Consider the following 18988-nt stretch of genomic DNA (forward strand, 5'->3'; position numbering starts at 1 on the left):
TGATGAACCATCTAGTTGTACTGTAGATAAATTACACCGTAGCAGTTTTCAATTGAGGTTAGTTACCCTGTTAATCAGCTTTGTCCTTATTTGATGGAACAAAAAGTATAATTTGAAGGATAATGTCATCCTTGATAAGGTCATGGTGCATACATCAAATACATTCCACCCAATCGGGCACAGACAATAAATGGCCGAGGTAATCTCATCTGCATCAAATACTTTTAAAATGTAGTAAGAATTCTTACAACACCAGGTTAAAGTCAAACATGTTAGTTTCAAATCATTAGCTTTCGGAGCACTGCTTGTTCCTCAGGTGAATGAAGGTCCATTTTAGTGGGGTGCAGAAATTGAGCTCTATGCTCAGGACTTCGGTTTCCTCTGGTTGACGGGTGTAGTCTGACAAGTTGACAATAGATTTCCCTGTATTGTTTTCTACTATGGTAATAGCGAGGCTTGGTTGCTGCTGGTGGTGATGCTGAGTTTCTCAAGCTTCCTGTTCTTGGTGCATATAGGTGGCGTAGTATCATTGTCTCATCTGTTTGGCGGTGTTGCACAGCTGGCCTGCTGCATCCTGAGCACAAGTTGAGAACATGGACTCTATTTTGGTTTCTCGGTTATGGCATCTGCTGTAGAGCTGGTGTACGAGCTGGTTGAGGAATGTGAGAGTGGTGAGAGGATCTAGACCTTCAGAGCACCCTACGTGCTCTCATCCCACATAGCCCCCATATTGGAGATCTCTACTGCCTCCTGAAAATACACAAGGCCAACACGCCACGCCGTCCTATCGTTTCAGGCAATGGGACCCTGTGTGAGAACCTCTCTGGCTACATCGAGGGCAGCTTGAAACCCATCGTACAAGGAACGCCCAGCTTCTGTCGCGACACGACGGATGTCTTACAGAAAGTCAGCACCATGGACCAGTTGAACCAGGAACATTCCTCGTCACAATGGTTGTGTCGGCACTCTACACCAGCATCCCCCATGACGATGGCATTGCTGCAACACCCTCAGTACTCAACACCGACAACTGCCAATGTTCAGATGCGATTCTGCAATTCATCCACTTCATTCTGGATCACAGTGTCTTCACCTTTGACAACAGGTTCTTCATCCAGACACATGGAACAGCCATGGGGACCAAATTCGCACCTCAATATGCCAACATCTTCATGCACAAGTTTGAACAAGACCTCCTCACCGCACAGGACCTTCAACCGACGTTGTACACCAGATACATTTTTTTCCTTTGGACCCACGGTGAAGAATCACTGAAACGACTACATGATGATATCAATAAGTTCCATCTCACCATCAGACTAACCATGGACTACTGTCCAAAATCGGTTGCATTCTTGGACACACTCATCTCCATCAAGGACGGTCTCATCAGCACTTCGCTTTACTGCAAGCCCACGGATAACCTCACGATGCTTCACTTCTCCAGCTTCTTCTCCAAACACATTAAAAAAGCCATCATCTATGGACAAGCCCTCCATATACACAGGATCTGCTCAGACGAGGAGGAGCGTAACAGACATCTACAGGTGCTGAAAGATGCACATGTATGAACGGGATATGGTGCTCGACTCATCGATCGACAATTCCAATGTGCCACAGCAAAAAACCGAACTGACCTCCTCAGAAGACAAACACGGGACACAACCGACAGAGTACCCTTCGTCGTCCAGTATTTCCCAGGAGCAGAGAAACTATGACAGCTTCTTCACAGCCTTCAACACGTCATCAATGAAGGCGAACATCTTGCCAAGGTCATCCCCGCACCCCTACTACTTGCCTTCAAACAATCACGCAACCTCAAACAAACCATTATTTGCAGCACATTACCCAGCCTTCAGAACAGCGAACATGACACCACACAACCCTGCCGTGGCAATCTCTGCAAGACGTGCCAGGTCATCGACAGGGGCACCATCATTGCACGTGAGAACACCAGCCACCAGGTATGCGGTACATACCCGTGCGGCTCGGCCAACCTTGTCTACCTCATACACTGGAGGAAAGGATGTCCCGAAGCGTGGTACATTGGTGAGACCATGTAGATGCTGCGACAATGGATGAATGGACATCGCGCAACAATCGCCCAGGCAGGAATGTTCCCTTCCAGTCGGGGAACACTTCAGCAATCAAGGGCATTCAGCCTCTGATCTCGGGGTAAGCGTTCTCCAAGGCGGCCTTCAGGACGCGCGACAACGCAGAATCGCTAAACAGAAAATTATAGCCAAGTTCCGCACACATGAGTACGGCCTCAACTGGAACCTTGGATTTATGTCGCATTACATTCACCCCCCACCATCTGGCCTGGGCTTGCGAAATCCTACCAACTGTCCTGGCTTGAGACAATTCACATTTCTTTAACTTGAGATTACCCCTCTCGCTGGCTCTGTAAAGACTTAATTACCTGCAAATGCTCACATTCAAAGCATGGTCTTGCATCTTTGAATTTGTCTATATATATGTTCCTGGAATCTACCTCTTCATTCACCTGAGGAAGGAGCAGTGCTCCGAAAGCTAGTGATTTGAAACAAATCTGTTGGACTTTAACTTGGTGTTGAAAGATTTCTTACTGTGCCCACCCCAGTCTTTCGCCGGCATCTGCACATCATGTTTAAAATGAAGGAGGGGAAGAGATAAAATTATTAACTCTAGATATGCACAAATTCAACAGGCCGGGTCATGTTCCCTGACTGGAATTATTTTATTTGAGTACTTTTAAATGTAATTAAATGAAACCATTGTGCAGGCGATTTACTCATGTGTAAATGCATTCTCCACTTCAGCACCAAGGACAGCGGCTCACGCCAACTCAACGTCAAGCTTCACACACCCATCTGGTAAGGTTTTCAAATCAATTATTTTTTATTGAACCTGTTCTGGGAGGATGCAAAACGCATGGTGTTAAATAGTGCATTTTCTCATGTAAGTCCATGCTATATGACAATGTAATTAATAGCTTTCTTAAAACATGGTGGCACAGTGGTTAGCACAGCTGCCTCACAGTTCCAGGGACCCAGGTTCAATTCCGGTGACTGTGTGGAGTTTGCACTTTTTCCCAGTGTCTGCGTGGATTTACTCTGGCTGATCAGGTTTCCTCCCACAGTCCAAAGATGTGCCGCTTAGGTGGGTTGGCCTTGCTGAATTAGTGTCCAAAAGATCAGGTAGGGTTACTGGGTTATGGGGATCGGGTGTGGGAGTAGGTCGGGTGTTCTTTCCGAGGGTGGTGCAGACGTGATGGGCCGAATGGCCTTCTTCTGCTATGTCGAGATTCTCTGATTCAAGACAATAAGTTAGAATTTCTCATAGTTGGCGTCCTGGTCCATTTTTGACAGTAAACCGGTTTGTAGGAAAGATTACAGTATGGGATATTTCCCCGCCTCAAAGATCCTGCAGTTTCCTTCTTGGTATTGGGTGTGAATCCAGATCTGAAACCCTTCAGCAGAGTGAGGGACCAGTTAAAGACTGTTGTGAATGGATTTATTGAGTAATACGTTCCTATCGTGGATTTCAGGATCGCACACGATGGTGATCGGGTTCAGCTCCCATTTCGTGACGCTTTTCATTCTACTTAATATCTTCTATTCGCAAGGATCGGGATTCCCATTGCTTGGAACCTACCCAACTTTGAGGTAAGTACCTCCACCCCATTCCTTGGATACTGTGCAATATTTTGGGAACATGACACCCCTCCTTTACCCAATCAGGACATGACATGAGAAGTCCCAAACCAATATATACACATTTGTAATGCAGTTTCAGCTGTCATAACACCAACACCCAAAACAACATTGTGCATGGGGGTTTATCAGCAATCTATTAAACACACTGGCACTTTGCATTGGTGACACACAAATATGGCACATAGACTTCCTCAGGAAACTGAGACCAGTTCAACCTCGTTATTTAACAAGAGCTGGTGGAATGTGGAAGTTGGGGGAGGAGATCACAATTTGAGATTATTGGGGTTGATTTTTAAGCCAACGCATTAGGCACAATCTTGGAATTGGACGGTCTTGGGAAAAGTGCAGGAGGGAGCCTGGAGCAGAATGACATGGGGACCGGGCTGGGAGAAGGGGCACAAACATTGACCAGTTGGAACAGAAAGCCTGTTGTTTGTTATAAACTCTACACCATTCTGTCCGAACCAAAACTCACTAGATTACACAGCCAATTCCTGTGTGAACTGGAATTAATTTGCCAAGCGTGTGGAATGAGGAATGAATGTGAGGTGGTCTCCCCACCGTGTGGTGGGTTATCCGAGTTCTTAACATCTCTATCATGTTATCCATGCAAAAAGCTGGATCGTAACGTTTATCAACTCCTTCACTGTAGCAGGAGGAGAGGGCACGGCTCTGCACTGTAGGATTCTATGATATGGGCTGGGTGGGGTGATCCTATCTAGGTATACTGATACAGATTTACTCTTGCCAATCAAAGACCTCTCCTACCCGGCTTACTCACTCTTCCAACTTCTTCCATTGGGCAGGAGATACAAAAGTCTGAGAACACACACTAAAAGATTCAAAAAAAGATTCTTGCCCGCTGTTACCAGACTCCTGAATGACCCTCTTAAGGACTGATGGACTAATGGATTGCTCTGATCTCTTCACACCTCGTCTCGACTGAGTAGTACTACACTCCTGTGAGTATCACCCGATGCCTGTGCCAATGAATTTACATTGAGTTATTTGTGTTTACTCGATTATGTATTTTCTTTTCATGTACGGAATGATCTGTCTCAGCTGAACGCAGAACAATACGTTTCACTGTGCCTCGGTACACATGCCAATAAATCAATCCAATCCAATCCTGACAAACTCACTGGTGCATAAACGAGGTGGCTACCCATAGAGACAGAGAACAAGTGTTCTTCATTCTGTACACACACCCTTTAAGATCAGTTCATTTAGCTTTGTGTTGTGTGATACATCTTATAATTTGGATTAATATAATTTGTACTTTGCCCTTTGAGGTTATATGGATAGTGTGTGTGTGAGGATAGTGTGGGTTTGACTGGTTTGTGTTCTACATGGCTGTACTCTACTTCCAGTTGAAATTATGTTGTTGATGGCTCTGTAGAATCTGACTATGATTAGATTGACACTGTTTACGTTTACCTCCTAGACTGGGAAGTGCTGTTGTGTTGGAGAATGGTCCCGTCAAGGATCAGTTAAAGTCATCAGTAAAAACCGACAGTGACATGAACCAAAGCCCCTTGAGGTGAGTGACTCCCATCACCTTGATGACCAGCAGCATCCAAACATCATTCACCTGAAAAATACAGTGCAGCTTATTCAACTGATCTAGTATTCAAATCTACATAAGACCACAGTGGCGTAGTGATATCGTCAAGAAACCAGTAATCTAGAGATCCAGGTTAATGGGCGGAGGACCTGGGTTTGATTTGATTTTTTGATTTGATTTTGTTTATTGTCACGTGTACCGAGGTACAGTGAAAAGTATTTTTCTGCGAGCAGCTCAACAAATCATGAAGTACATGAAAAGAAAAGGAATTAAAAGAAAATACATAACAGGGCAACACAAGGTACACAATGTAGCAACATAAACACTGGCATCGGGTGAAGCATACAGGGGTGTAGTATTAATCAGGTCTGTCCATAAGAGGGTCGTTTGGAAGTCTGGTAACAGCGGGAAAGAAGCTGTTTTTGAGTCTGTTCGTGCGAGTTTTCAGACTTTTGTATCTCCTGCCTGACGGTAGGAGTTGGAAGAGTGAGTAAGCCGGGTGGGATCGGCCTTTGGTGAACTCCCTGGGTTTGAACCCACCACTGCTGGTATGAAATTTGAATTAAATAGAAATCTGGAATTAAAGGGCCCAATGATGAGCACGAAACCATTGGGGATTGTTGTAAAAACTCATTTTGTTCAATGATGCCTTTTGGGGGAGAGAATCTGCCGTCCTTACCTGTCCTACATCTGACTCGAGATCCACAGAAGCGTGATTGATTTTAAATTGCTTAGTAAGCCACTCAGCTGAAGGGCAATTAGGGACAGTCAACAAATGCTGGCCTTGCCAGTGACACCCACATCCCATGGAAAAATGGAGATAGGAGGAGAAGTAGTCCATCGAGCCTCTTGTACCAGCCTCGCTCTTCAACACGTTCATGGCTGATCTGAGTGTGCCAGTAACTCGGTTTTCCTGTCGAACCCCTTGGCTCCCTTGTCAATAGAATACCTGCCTTATTCAGCCTTGAATATATTCGATGATCAGCATCCACTGTTGGCTGGGTAAGAGCAAACTAATCCTCTCCTTAGAATGAAAAATCCGCACCCCCTCCTCAATAGAAGACCCCGATTTAAAACAGAGAAATTAGGAGCAGGAATTAGCCATTTGGCCCTTTGATCTTGCTCTGTCATTCATTATGATGATGGCTGATCATCCAACTCAGTAACCTCTTTCCACTTTCACCCCAATATCCTTTGTTCCCTTCAGCCCCAAGTACTCTATCTAACTGCTTCTTGAAAACCAACCATGTTTTGGCCTCAATTGCTTTCTGCGGCACAGAATTCCACAAGCTCTACATTCTCTGGGTAAAGAAATTTCTCCTCATCTCAGTCCTAAATTGCTTACCCTGTATCCTCAGACTGTGACTCCTGGTTCTGGACACACCCACCATTGGGATCATCCTTCCGGAATCTTACTTGACTCGTCTTGTTAACATTTTATAGGAGTCCATGAGATCCGCCACCTCTTTCTTTTAATTCCAGTGAATATAATCCTCACCGACTCAATTGCTCCTCGTACATGAGTCCCGCCTTCCCGGGGACAGTCTGGTAAACCTTTGCTGCATTCCTTCCATATTAGGAACATTCTTTCTCAGATAAGGCGACCAAAACTGCACACAATATTCCAGGTGTGGGGACGGCCCGGTGGCGCAGTGGTTCGAACTGCCACCTAACGCCGCTGAGGACCCGGATTCCATCCTGGCCCAGGGTCACTGTTTGTGTGGAGTTTGCGCACTCCACCTATGTCTGCATGGGATTCACCTCCACAACCCAAAATATTTGCGGGGCAGGTAGATTGGCCACGCTTAATAGCCCCCTCATTGTGTATACAACATTGTGTACGGGGGTTTATCAGCAATCTATTAAACACACTGGCACTTTGCATTGGTGACACACAAATATGGTCCATAGACTCCCTCAGGAAACTGAGGCCAGTTCAACTTTGTTGTTTAACAAGAGTTGGAGGAATGTGGAAGCTGGGGGGAGGAGGAGATCACAATTTGAGATGATTGGGGTTGAATTTTAAGCCACCGCATTAGGCACAATGAGAATGTTAATACTGAATGTGCACAGGTTGAGGGAGAGAGCTGCCCCATGCAGTGGTTGAGGCGAAGAGCATGGACGATCTTGGAAAAAGTGCAGTAGGGAGCCTGGAGCAGAATGACATGGGGACCGGGCTGGGAGAAGGGGCACAAACATTGACCAGTTGGAACAGAAAGCCTGTTGTTTGTTATAAACTCTACACCATTCTGTCTGAACCAAAACTCACTAGATTACACAGCCAATTCCTGTGTGAACTGGAATTAATTTGCCAAGCGTGTGGAATGAGGAACGAATGTGAGGTGGTCTCCCCACCGTGTGGTGGGTTATCCGAGTTCTTAACATCTCTATAATGTTATCCATGTCAAAAGCTGGATCGTAACTTTTATCAACTCCTTCACCGTAGCAGGAGGAGAGGACCCGGCTCTGCACTGTAGGATTCGATGATATGGGCTGGGTGGGGTGATCCTATATAGGTATACTGATACAGATTTACTCTTGCCAATCAAAGACCTCTCCTACCCGGCTTACTCTTCCAACTTCTTCCATCGGGCAGGAGATTCAGAAGTCTGAGAACACACACTAAAAGATTGAAAAACAGATTCTTGCCCGCTGTTACCAGACTCCTGAACGACCCTCTTAAGGACTGATGGACTAATGGACTGATCTGATCTCTTCACACATCGTCTCGACTGAGTAGTACTACACTCCTGTGTGTATCACCCGATGCCTGTGCCAATGAATTTACATTGAGCTATTTATGTTTACTCAATTATGTATTTTCTTTTCATGTACGGAATGATCTGTCTCAGCTGAACGCAGAACAATACATTTCACTGTGCCTCGGTACACATGCCAATAAATCAATCCAATCCAATCCTGACAAACTCACTGGTGCATAAACGAGATGGCTACCCATAGAGACAGAGAACAATTGATCTTCATTGTGTACACACACCCTTTAAGATCAGTTCATTTAGCTTTGTGTTGTGTGATACATCTTATAATTTGGATTAATATAATTTGTACTTTGCCCTTTGAGGTTATATGGATAGTGTGTGTGTGAGGATAGTGTGGGTTTGACTGGTTTGTGTTCTACATGGCTATACTCTACTTCCAGTTGAAATTATGTTGTTGATGGCTCTGTAGAATCTGACTATGATTAGATTGACACTGTTTACGTTTACCTCCTAGACTGGGAAGTGCTGTTGTGCTGGAGAATGTGCCCGTCAAGGATCAGTTAAAGTCATCAGTAAAAACCGACAGTGACATGAACCAAAGCCCCTTGAGGTGAGTGACTCCCATCACCTTGATGACCAGCAGCATCCAAACATCATTCACCTGAAAAATATAGTGCAGCTTATTCAACTGATCTAGTATTCAAATCTACATAAGACCACAGTGGTGTAGTGATATCATCAGGAAACCAGTAATCTAGAGATCCAGGTTAATGGGCGGAGGACCCGGGTTTGATTTGATTTTTTGATTTGATTTTGTTTATTGTCACGTGTACCGAGGTACAGTGAAAAGTATTTTTCTGCGAGCAGCTCAACAGATCAGTAAGTACATGAGAAGAAAAGGAATTAAAAGAAAATACACAATAGGACAACACAAGGTACACAATGTAGCAACATAAACACTGGCATCGGGTGAAGCATACAGGGGTGTAGTATTAATCAGGTCTGTCCATAAGAGGGTCATTTGGAAGTCTGGTAACAGCGGGAAAGAAGCTGTTTTTGAGTCTGTTCATGCGAGTTTTCAGACTTTTGTATCTCCTGCCTGACGGTAGGAGTTGGAAGAGTGAGTAAGCCGGGTGGGATCGGCCTTTGGTGAACTCACTGGGTTTGAACCCACCACTGCTGGTATGAAATTTGAATTAAATAGAAATCTGGAATTAAAGGGCCCAATGATGAGCACGAAACCATTGGGGATTGTTGTAAAAACTCATTTTGTTCAATGATGCCTTTTGGGGGAGAGAATCTGCCGTCCTTACCTGTCCTACATCTGACTCGAGATCCACAGAAGCGTGATTGATTTTAAATTGCTTAGTAAGCCACTCAGCTGAAGGGCAATTAGGGACAGTCAACAAATGCTGGCATTGCCAGTGACACCCACATGCCATGAACGAATGAAAAAATGGAAATAGGAGAAGCAGGCCGTCGGGCCTCTTGTACCTGCCTCGCTCTTCAACACGTTCATGGCTGATCTGAGTGTGCCAGTAACTCGGTTTTCCTGTCTAATCCCTTGGCTCCCTTGTCAATAAAATACCTGTCCTATTCAGCCTTGAATATATTCGATGATCAGCATCCATTGTTGTCTGGGTAAGAGCAAACTAATCCTCTCCTTAGAGAGAGAAAAATCCTCACCCCCTCCTCAATAGAAGACCCTTATTTAAAACAGAGAAATTAGGAGCAGGAATAAGCCATTCGGCCCTTTGATCTTGCTCTGCCATTCATTATGATGGTGGCTGATCATCCAACTCAGTAACCTCTTTCCATTTTCCCCCCAATATCCTTTGTTCCTTTCAGCCCCAAGTACTCTATCTAACTGCTTCTTGAAAGCCAACCATGTTTTGGCCTCAATGGCTTTCTGCGGCACAGAATTCCACAAGCTCTACATTCTCTGGGTAAAGACATTTCTCCTCATCTCAGTCCTAAATTGCTTACCCTGTATCCTCAGACTGTGATTCCTGGTTCTGGACACACCCACCATTGGGATCATCCTTCCGGAATCTATCCTGTCTCGTCTTGTTAACATTTTATAGGATTCCATGAGATCCACACCCCCCCCCCCCCCCCCCCACCCCCGCCCCCTCATTCTTTTAATTCCAGTGAATATAATCCTCACTGACTCAATTGCTCCTCGTACATGAGTCCCGCCTTCCCGGGGACAGTCTGGTAAACCTTTGCTGCATTCCTTCCATATTAGGAACATCCTTTCTCAGATAAGGCGACCAAAACTGCACACAATATTCCAGGTGTGGGGACGGCCCGGTGGCGCAGTGGTTCGAACTGCCACCTAACGCCGCTGAGGACCCGGATTCCATCCTGGCCCAGGGTCACTGTTTGTGTGGGGTTTGCGCACTCCACCTATGTCTGCATGGGATTCACCTCCACAACCCAAAATATTTGCGGGGCAGGTGGATTGGCCACGCTTAATAGCCCCCTCATTGGAAAATCCATTAAAAAGTTGTGGGCTCAGCAAGGCCCTGTGTAATTGCAGCTAGACCACCCTGTTCCTGTATTTTAATCCTCTCACTATGAAGGCCAACATACCATTTGCCTTTTTTACTGCCTGCTGGACCTGCATGCTTACCTTCAGCAACTGGTATGCAAGCACACCCAGGTCTCAAAGCATATTCCCCACTCCTAATTTCAGGCCATTCATATAATGATCTGCCTTCCCGCTTTTCTCACCAAAATGGATAAAACCGTAAGATATAGGATGCCATTCGGCCCTTCGAGCTCCGCTCCGCCATTCATTACGATCATGGCTGATCATCGTTTCAATACCTTGATCCCACCTTCACTAGTTAAAGTTCCACCTCCATTTTCCTGATCTGAGTTTGACCTATCAGATCCTACCCCTGGGATCCCATCCCCATGCCGCACTAGTTTAAATGCTCCCCAACAGAACTAGCAAAAACCCCCACTAGGATATTGGTCACAACTCCGCCTGGTGCAACCCACCCACTTGCAATAGATACTTTCAAAATGGTGGGGGATGAGGGAAAGTGTTACAGGGTCATGGGGATGTGGTGGGACTAATTTGATGGCTCTTCCAAAGAGCTGATATTTATACAATGGGCCGAATGGACTCCCCCTGTGTTCTGTCACGAGGGGTGGTGATGTAGGAATCTTCAATCACTTCCTGTTAGTATGGTTAGCTGGCTAAGAGGAACTCATTAATGTTTTCTTGCAGAGTTTGAGATTTGAGAGAAGGAATTTATATAATCTAATATCAGGATGGGTTGAGGTTTCAATGTGGGGGTTTTGAATCTTCAACTCTGCATGGCCAGGCTAAGTTAGACTGAAGATGCTATTTTTGGTGACCAGCAGTGCCCCGAATGACATCATTCCAGACAAACGTGGATTGTTCAAAAAGCTGTTGAAAAAGAAACTCAAGAAGATGTTGAAAAAAGCCGCCTTCAAATTAATGTTTGGCAAGACCAGGTACCGTAACTAAATGTGGACCAATGGCAGAAGAATCAAGAGCTCGTAACACTAGTTTAATGCTGCTACTATTGCGTTTCAATGCAAATCACTTTGGGAGTGCACTGTTCACACTCTGGGTGGACCTACATCTCGGGACTGTAGCGGTTCCAGACGACAACTCACCACCACCTTTTGAGTAGGCCACATCAGGCTCAGAGGGCAGATATCCTTGCCTAAGTGGCACTCAGTTTGTCTGATAATCAATGATAATTTATGGTTTCTAAGGCAGGTTTAATTCAAAATTTTATTAATCAAATTTAACTTAGATCAGTTATCCTGGTGGAATTTGAAACGGTGACCTCAGATCATTAATTAGCCTGGATCTCTGGATTACTAACCAGCAACTACGTCACCCTTTGCCCACCACTGATGTAAGACATACTGGTGCATAATTGTTCGGCATTTCCTTTGATTTCTTTTAAAACAATGGTACCATGTTTGCATGGGGCTGGTTTAGCACACTGGGCTAAATCGCTGGCTTTTAAAGCAGACCAAGGCAGGCCAGCAGCATGGTTCAATTCCCTCACCAGCCTCCCGAACAGGTGCCGAAATGTGGCGACTAGGGGCTTTTCACAGTAACTTTATTTGAAGCCTACTTGTGACAATAAGCGATTTTCATTTTCATTTTGTTTTCATTTTCATTTCTACAGTACCTCAATGTGTCACATCAGGATAGTAAAATCTTCCTGAGAGCATCTGCTATTGCCTCCCTGACCTCCTTCATTGCCTCAGAAACATTCCATCTATTCCTGGCGACGTATCAATTTCAAGGCTTTCAATCCTTCGAGTGCTTCCTCACCCTTTATGACTATCCCATTCAGTATCTCACAGCCCTCCTGGACCACTGTATCTGCCTCATCCATTTCCTTTGTAAACGCAGAGACAAAATATTAGTTTAACACCATTTCCAGCCGCTACATCAACATACATCTTCCCCTCTTCATCTCTGATAGGTACTACTTTTCCTCAAATAACCTTTTACCAATAATATAGTGGTAAAAAATCTTTGGGTTGTCTTTAACTTTACTTGCTGATCTTTTTTCAAGCCCCTTCTTTCATTTCTTTCTTGACTTCGTCCCTGCACCTTCTATACTCGTCTACGCTGTCTGCAGGGCTTAGTTCTTTATGCCTATCCCACACTTTCTTTTATGGTTGGTCTTGCCCTGTATTCCTCTTGACAACCAGAGGTGTACATTTGCAGTGCCACTCTTATTTTTGGAGGGGACATATCTACTTGATACATTTAGGATCTCTCCCTTTAGTGCTTCCCACTGGTCTTCCACAGATGTTTCCTCTAGCAATGTTGGCCAGTCCACCTCATCCAAGTCCCTTCTCCTCATTTCCACAAGATTTGCCTTCCTCCCGTTCAAAACTCTTGCTCCTGCTTTATCTCTGTCCCTTTCCATGGTAATACTGACTCCAACTGAATTGTGAACACTATCCCCGATATGGTCACCAACTGTCACGTCACCCTCTTGCCCTCCTTTGTTCCCCAAGATTACGTCTAAAATTGTATCTCCACTCATTGGGTTTATCACTACTTCAGTGAAAAATGTTTCCTGGACACATTGTGTGAATATTTCTCCCCTCTTCCCCTTATATTGTTTGATTCCCAGTTTATATTGGGATAATTATAGTCTCCTACCGCCCCTCTGTCCTGCCTGAAAGCTCTCCATCCAGGGATATTGAGCTGCCAATTTTGCCCCTCCTTTAGCTAGGTTTCCGTGATAGCAATGCCATCCAGCTGCCATGTGTCTACCTGTGCTCTTAACTCGGCTGCCTTGTTTGTAATAGACCTCGCATTGAAGTATAAGCAGTTTAACCCCACCATTTTTCCTTTCTGGATACTTTTGAAACTTTGCTTCGATGGTAATACCAAGTCTGTCATTACATCTTCGACATCGTCGGCATCATAAAAACATAGAAAATAGAAGCGCAAGGTGGCTATTCGGCCCTTCGCGCCCAGCTCCACCATTCATTATGATCCTGGCTGATCATCAGGTTCATCACCCTGATCCTGCCTTCACTAGCTAAAGTTCCACCTCCATTTTCCTGATCTGAGTTTGAACTATCAGATCCTACTTCTGGGATCCCATCCCCCTGCCTCACTAGTTTAAATATTCCCCAACAGAACTAGCAAAAACTCCCGCTAGGATATTGGTTCCAACTCTGCCTGGGTGCAACCCACCCGGTTGCAATAGCAATTTTCAAAATGGTGTGGGATGAGGGGAAGAGGTACAAGGTTCTGGAGATGGTGTGGGGCTAACTTGATGGCTCTTCAAAAGGGCTGGCATTTATACAATGGGCCAAATGGTCTCCTCCTGTTTTCTGTGACTAGGGGCGGTGACGTAGGACTCTTCAATCACTTCCTATTAGTATGGTTAGCTAGCTTGGAAGGGTGTTCCTTTGGAACATATTGGTGGTTTCTTACAGCATTTGAGATTTGAGACAAGGAATGTATATAATCTGTGATCAAGGTGGGGTTGGTTTCAATGTGGGGGTTTTGTATCTTTAACTCTGCATGGCCAGGCTAAGTTAGACTGAAGATGCTATTTGTGGTATCCAACAGTGCCCCGAATCAACATAGACCAGTCAAAGGTCAGTCTGATGCCGTCTTCACCGAAAAATAAAGCTGGTTACGGAGAAGATGACGTTGAAATAATACGTCAACAGCTTAACAGCAGGTGAGACCAGGTACCGTACCTAAATTGCACCGTGTTTTACAATGCTGAATTTTCTTCTCAATAATAATGAAGCAGTCCATGTCCAAATGCAGCAAGATCTGGACAATATCCAAGCTTAGGCTGACAAGTGGCAAGTTACATCCGTGCCACACAAGTGGCAGGCAATGGCAATCTTCTTTTAGAGTGGATCTAACCACCGCCCCTTGACATTCACTGGCATTACCATCGCTGATTCCCCCACAAGCAGCATCCATTGATCAGGAACTCAACTGGACTAACCACATTTATACTGTGGCTACCAGGGCAGAGCAAAGGCTAGGAATCCTGCGGATTCACCCCCTGACCCTCCAAAGGCTGTCCACCATCTACAAGGCACAAGTCAGGAGTGTAATGGAATACTCTCCACTTGCCTGGATGAGTGCAGCTCCAACAACACTCACAAAGCTCAACACCATCCAGTATAAAACAGCCCGTTTGATTGCACCCCTTCCACAAACATTCAAACCCACCACCGCCGACGAACAATGGGCAGTCTTGTGTACCCTCTACAAGGTGCATTGTAGGAAATCACCAAGGTTCCTTAGCCAGAACGTCCCAAACCCACAACCATGACCATCTAGAAGGACAAGAGCAGCGTATACCTGGGAACCGCACCACCTGGAGATTTCCCTCCAAGTCACTCACCACCTTGACTTGGAAATATATCGCAGTCCCTTCACGATTGCTGGGGCAACATCCTGGAACTCCCACCTTAACAACATAGTGGATGTACCCTGCATCTTGAGCATGGCATAGTGGCAGAGTGGTTAGCAGTGCTGCCTCACAGCTCCAGGGACCCGGGTTCAATTCCAGCAATTCAAATCGGGTGACTGTATGGAGCTTGCACTTCCTGCCCATGTTGTAAACCTTTCCCAGCCTCTGCATCGACACACAAGTTCCCCTCGTCATCTCTGTGGCACCGTAGCACAGTGGTTAGCACGGTTGCTTCATAACGCCAGGGACCTGGGTTTGATTCCCGGCTTGAGTCACTGTTTGCGTGGAGTCTTCACATTATCCCCGTGTCTGCGTGGGTTTCCTCCGGGTGCTCCGGTTTCCTCCCACAGCCCAATGATGTGCAGGTTATGTGGATTGCCATGCTGAATTGCCCTTGTCCAAAGGGTTAGGTGGGATTACTGGGTCCAGGGATAGGGTAGAGGCGTGGGCTTAAGTTGGATGCTCCTTCCAAGTGCTGGTGCAGACGCGATGGGCCAAATGGCCTTGTTCTTCACTGTAAATTCTATAATTTTATGACTGTAATGGTTCAAGACGGCAGCTCACCACCACCTTCTGAAGGGCAACTAGGAATGTGCAATAAACGTTGACCTAACCAATGGCACCCACATCCCGCAAAATAAATATTTACAAATATATTCCCATTAAAACGGATGCTAAGGATTCTCTTCCCTGCTCTCTGTTGATTTATTATGTGCAATAACAGAGGTGGAGATCATCAGTTGGACTTATTTTTCAGATGTAAGTATCTCTGACAAGGCCAGCATTTGTTGACCATTCCCTAATTGCCCTTGAACTGAGGGGCTTGCTTGGCCATTTCAGAGGGCAGTTCAGAGTCAACCTTATTGCTGTGGGGATGGAGCCACATGTCGGCCAGACCAGGTGGAGACGGCAGATTTCCTTCCTGAAAGGAGCTCGGAAAAACATGGGTTTTTACAACAATCGATGATGGTCTCAGCCTTGCTGATGATGAGATTATCTTTCAGTTCCAGAATTAGTAATACAACTTGAATTCAACCAGCTGCTGTGGTAGGATTTGAACACTCATGTCCACTTAGTATTAACTGGGCCTTTGGATTACTGGTCCAGTGAGATTATCATTACTCCATTATCTGCTCCCAATCAAATCTATCAAAGTTACTTGGAGTGAAACCAAGTTATCAAGATGTAAAATTAATGGTTTTATTTCCCCTTTTTTCATTTAGATACTTGTACATGAGTCAGATTTCTGAGTGTTTCTTTGCTGGTTTAGCACAGGGCTAAATCGCTGGTTTTTAAAGCAGACCAAGGCAGGCCAGCATCACTGGTTCAATTCCTGTACCAACCTCCCTGAACAGGCGCCGGAATGTGGTGACTAGGGGCTTTTCACAGTAACTTCATTTGAAACCTACTTGTGACAATAAGCGATTTTCATTTCATTTTTCATTTCATTTCTGTTTGAAGGGGGGGTTATTTTAGTCTTGCCTTGAGACCAACTGATGCAATCAAGTGGGTTTCCCATTTAAAACACAGCTGGATTTGCAAGTCCGTGAATACAATATAGAGTAAAATTGAGCAGGGTATCAAACACTATCCATCAGTCCCTGATGGACGGGCCCAGCTAAAGATTTTACCCCCCACCTCCCCACTCCATGAGTTTGTATTTCAGCCAATCATGTGCAAGTGGGTTTTGGCCTCACTTGCCTTAAAAACAGCTTTTGAAACAAAGTGGGAAGGTTCTGGGTTCAAGTGGCTCTCTCTGAGACTGGAGCACAGAATCCAGACGGACATTCCCAGAGCTGCACCAAGGACTGCTGCACTGTCAGAGGTGCTGACGGTTGGATTTGATGTTAAACGGAAGCCCCAGCTATCCTCTTAAGTAGACACGAAAGATCCTGTGTCACTATTTCAGAGTGGTGGGAGAGATGTCCCTTATGCCTGGACAATATTTTGGTTTCTTGAATTTTATAGAATTAATATAACTAAAATGACTGATCAATGTTCATGGAATAATTTTCTTTTTCAAATGGCCTGTGATTTGATGCTGAAATTTCTCTGAATATATCGAGACTCTGCAAATGAAAAGGTACTCAGAAACTAATACCACTTTTTTTTTGTTTGAAATAGAATCGCTGAAGAACATCCTACTTATTGAACTGAAAACTACCGACGGCCTTTTTTCCACTATTAATCAGGAGTGAAATAGTGTCAAATTCCAAAAATAATATATTATGCAGTGGAAGTCTTGGTGACCTATTTAGTTGCTTGTAAATGGGAGTCACTCTTTACACACTGTAAATAACAACCCTTTTGTCAACCTCTGCCTAAAAGCTCTGTCTGCAATGTTACGCATTCCTATACTGTCTCAACCCCGAATAAATGTTCTGAATGCAACATGTGAAAGCCACATTATTAACTTGCATTGTAAACATACTCATTGTGTTCAAGGCTGTTCATCAAATGTCCCATTTATCATTATCTTTAGACCTGAAACTTGGTTGAATTATATCTTGGTCTATCAAGTGGTATATAATTTTTCCTATCATTGCTAGATTATAAAGGAAGGCCTTATCTGAAAAGGACTACAATCTATAGATTGCAAGGGAAGGTTTTCTCACAAAGGGACTGGAATCTAAAGAAGGGAAACAAATGCCACCTTGTATATAATAAGTCTGATTAGATATCGCAATCAGTTCTAGGCACTGACCAGGAAGGATACATTGACCTTGGAGAGAGTGCAGTGTAGATCTAAGAGAATGATCCAGGGGTTAAAGGAATGAGGAAAGGTTGCACAGGCAGGGTACTGCCTGTGAGATGGCTAGAGGAATTGCAAATGCACTAGTGATAATTTACCAAAATTCACTAGACTCTGGGGTGGTCCCGGCGGATTGGAAATTAGCAAACGTGACACCACTGTTTAAAAAAGGAGGTAGGCAGAAAGCGGGTAATTGTAGGCTAGTGAGCTTAACTTTGGTAGTAGGGAAGATGCTGGAATCTATCATCAAGGAAGAAATAGCGAGCTGGATGGAAATTGTCCCATTGGACAGACGCATCATGGGTTCATAAAGGGCAGGTCGTGCCTAACTAATTTAGTGGAATTTTTTGAGGACATTAACAGTGCGGTAGATAACGCGGAGCCAATGGATGTGGTATATCTGGATTTCCAGAAAGCCTTTGACAAGGTGCCACACAAAAGGTTGTTGCATAAGATAAAGATGCATGGCATTAAAGGGAAAGTAGTAGCATGGATAGAGGATTGGTTAATTAATAGAAAGCAAAGAGTGGGGATTAATGGGTGTTTCTCTGGTTGGCAATCAGTGGCTAGTGGTGTCCCTCAGGGATCAGTGTTGGGCCCACAACTGTTCACAATTTACATAGATGATTTGGAGTTGGGGACCAAGGGCAATGTGTCCAAGTTTGCAGACGACACGAAGATAAGTGGTAAAGCAAAAAGTGCAGAGGATACTGGAAGTCTGCAGAGGGATTTGGATAGGCTAAGTGAATCGGCTAGGGTCTGGCAGATGTAATACAATGTTGACAAATGTGAGGTTATCCATTTTGGTAGGAATAACAGCAAAAGGGATTATTATTTAAATGATAAAATATTAAAACATGCTGCTGTGCAGAGAGACCTGGGTGTGCTAGTGCATGAGTCGCAAAAAGTTGGTTTTCAGGTGCAACAGGTGATTAAGAAGGCAAATGGAATTTTCTCCTTCATTGCTAGAGGGATGGAGTTTAAGACTAGGAAGGTTCTGCTGCAATTGTATAAGGTGTTAGTGAGGCCACACCTGGAGTATTGTGTTCAGTTTTGGTCTCCTTACTTGAGAAAGGACGTACTGGCACTGGAGGGTGTGCAGAGGAGATTCACTAGGTTAATCCCAGAGCTGAAGGGGTTGGATTACGAGGAGAGGTTGAGTAGACTGGGACTGTACCCGTTGGAATTTAGAAGGATGCGGGGGGATCTTATAGAAACATATAAGATTATGAAGGGAATAGATAGGATAGATGCGGGCAGGTTGTTTCCACTGGCGGGTGAAA

General features: G+C 44.7%; 2 long non-coding RNA genes across 2 annotated transcripts; both read left to right on the forward strand.

Moving 5' to 3' along the window:
* Window positions 1-2788: 2788 nt before the first annotated feature.
* LOC140410483 (uncharacterized) lies at window positions 2789-5170 on the forward strand. The gene is made up of 3 exons (XR_011940675.1): window positions 2789-2855; window positions 3530-3647; window positions 5143-5170. It is a non-coding gene; the product is annotated as an uncharacterized lncRNA (long non-coding RNA).
* Window positions 5171-11390: 6220 nt separating this feature from the next.
* LOC140410641 (uncharacterized) lies at window positions 11391-17339 on the forward strand. The gene is made up of 3 exons (XR_011940704.1): window positions 11391-11474; window positions 14086-14200; window positions 17078-17339. It is a non-coding gene; the product is annotated as an uncharacterized lncRNA (long non-coding RNA).
* Window positions 17340-18988: the final 1649 nt, after the last annotated feature.

Source organism: Scyliorhinus torazame, chromosome 1, assembly GCF_047496885.1.
Source record: "Scyliorhinus torazame isolate Kashiwa2021f chromosome 1, sScyTor2.1, whole genome shotgun sequence".
Lineage (NCBI taxonomy): Eukaryota > Metazoa > Chordata > Chondrichthyes > Carcharhiniformes > Scyliorhinidae > Scyliorhinus > Scyliorhinus torazame.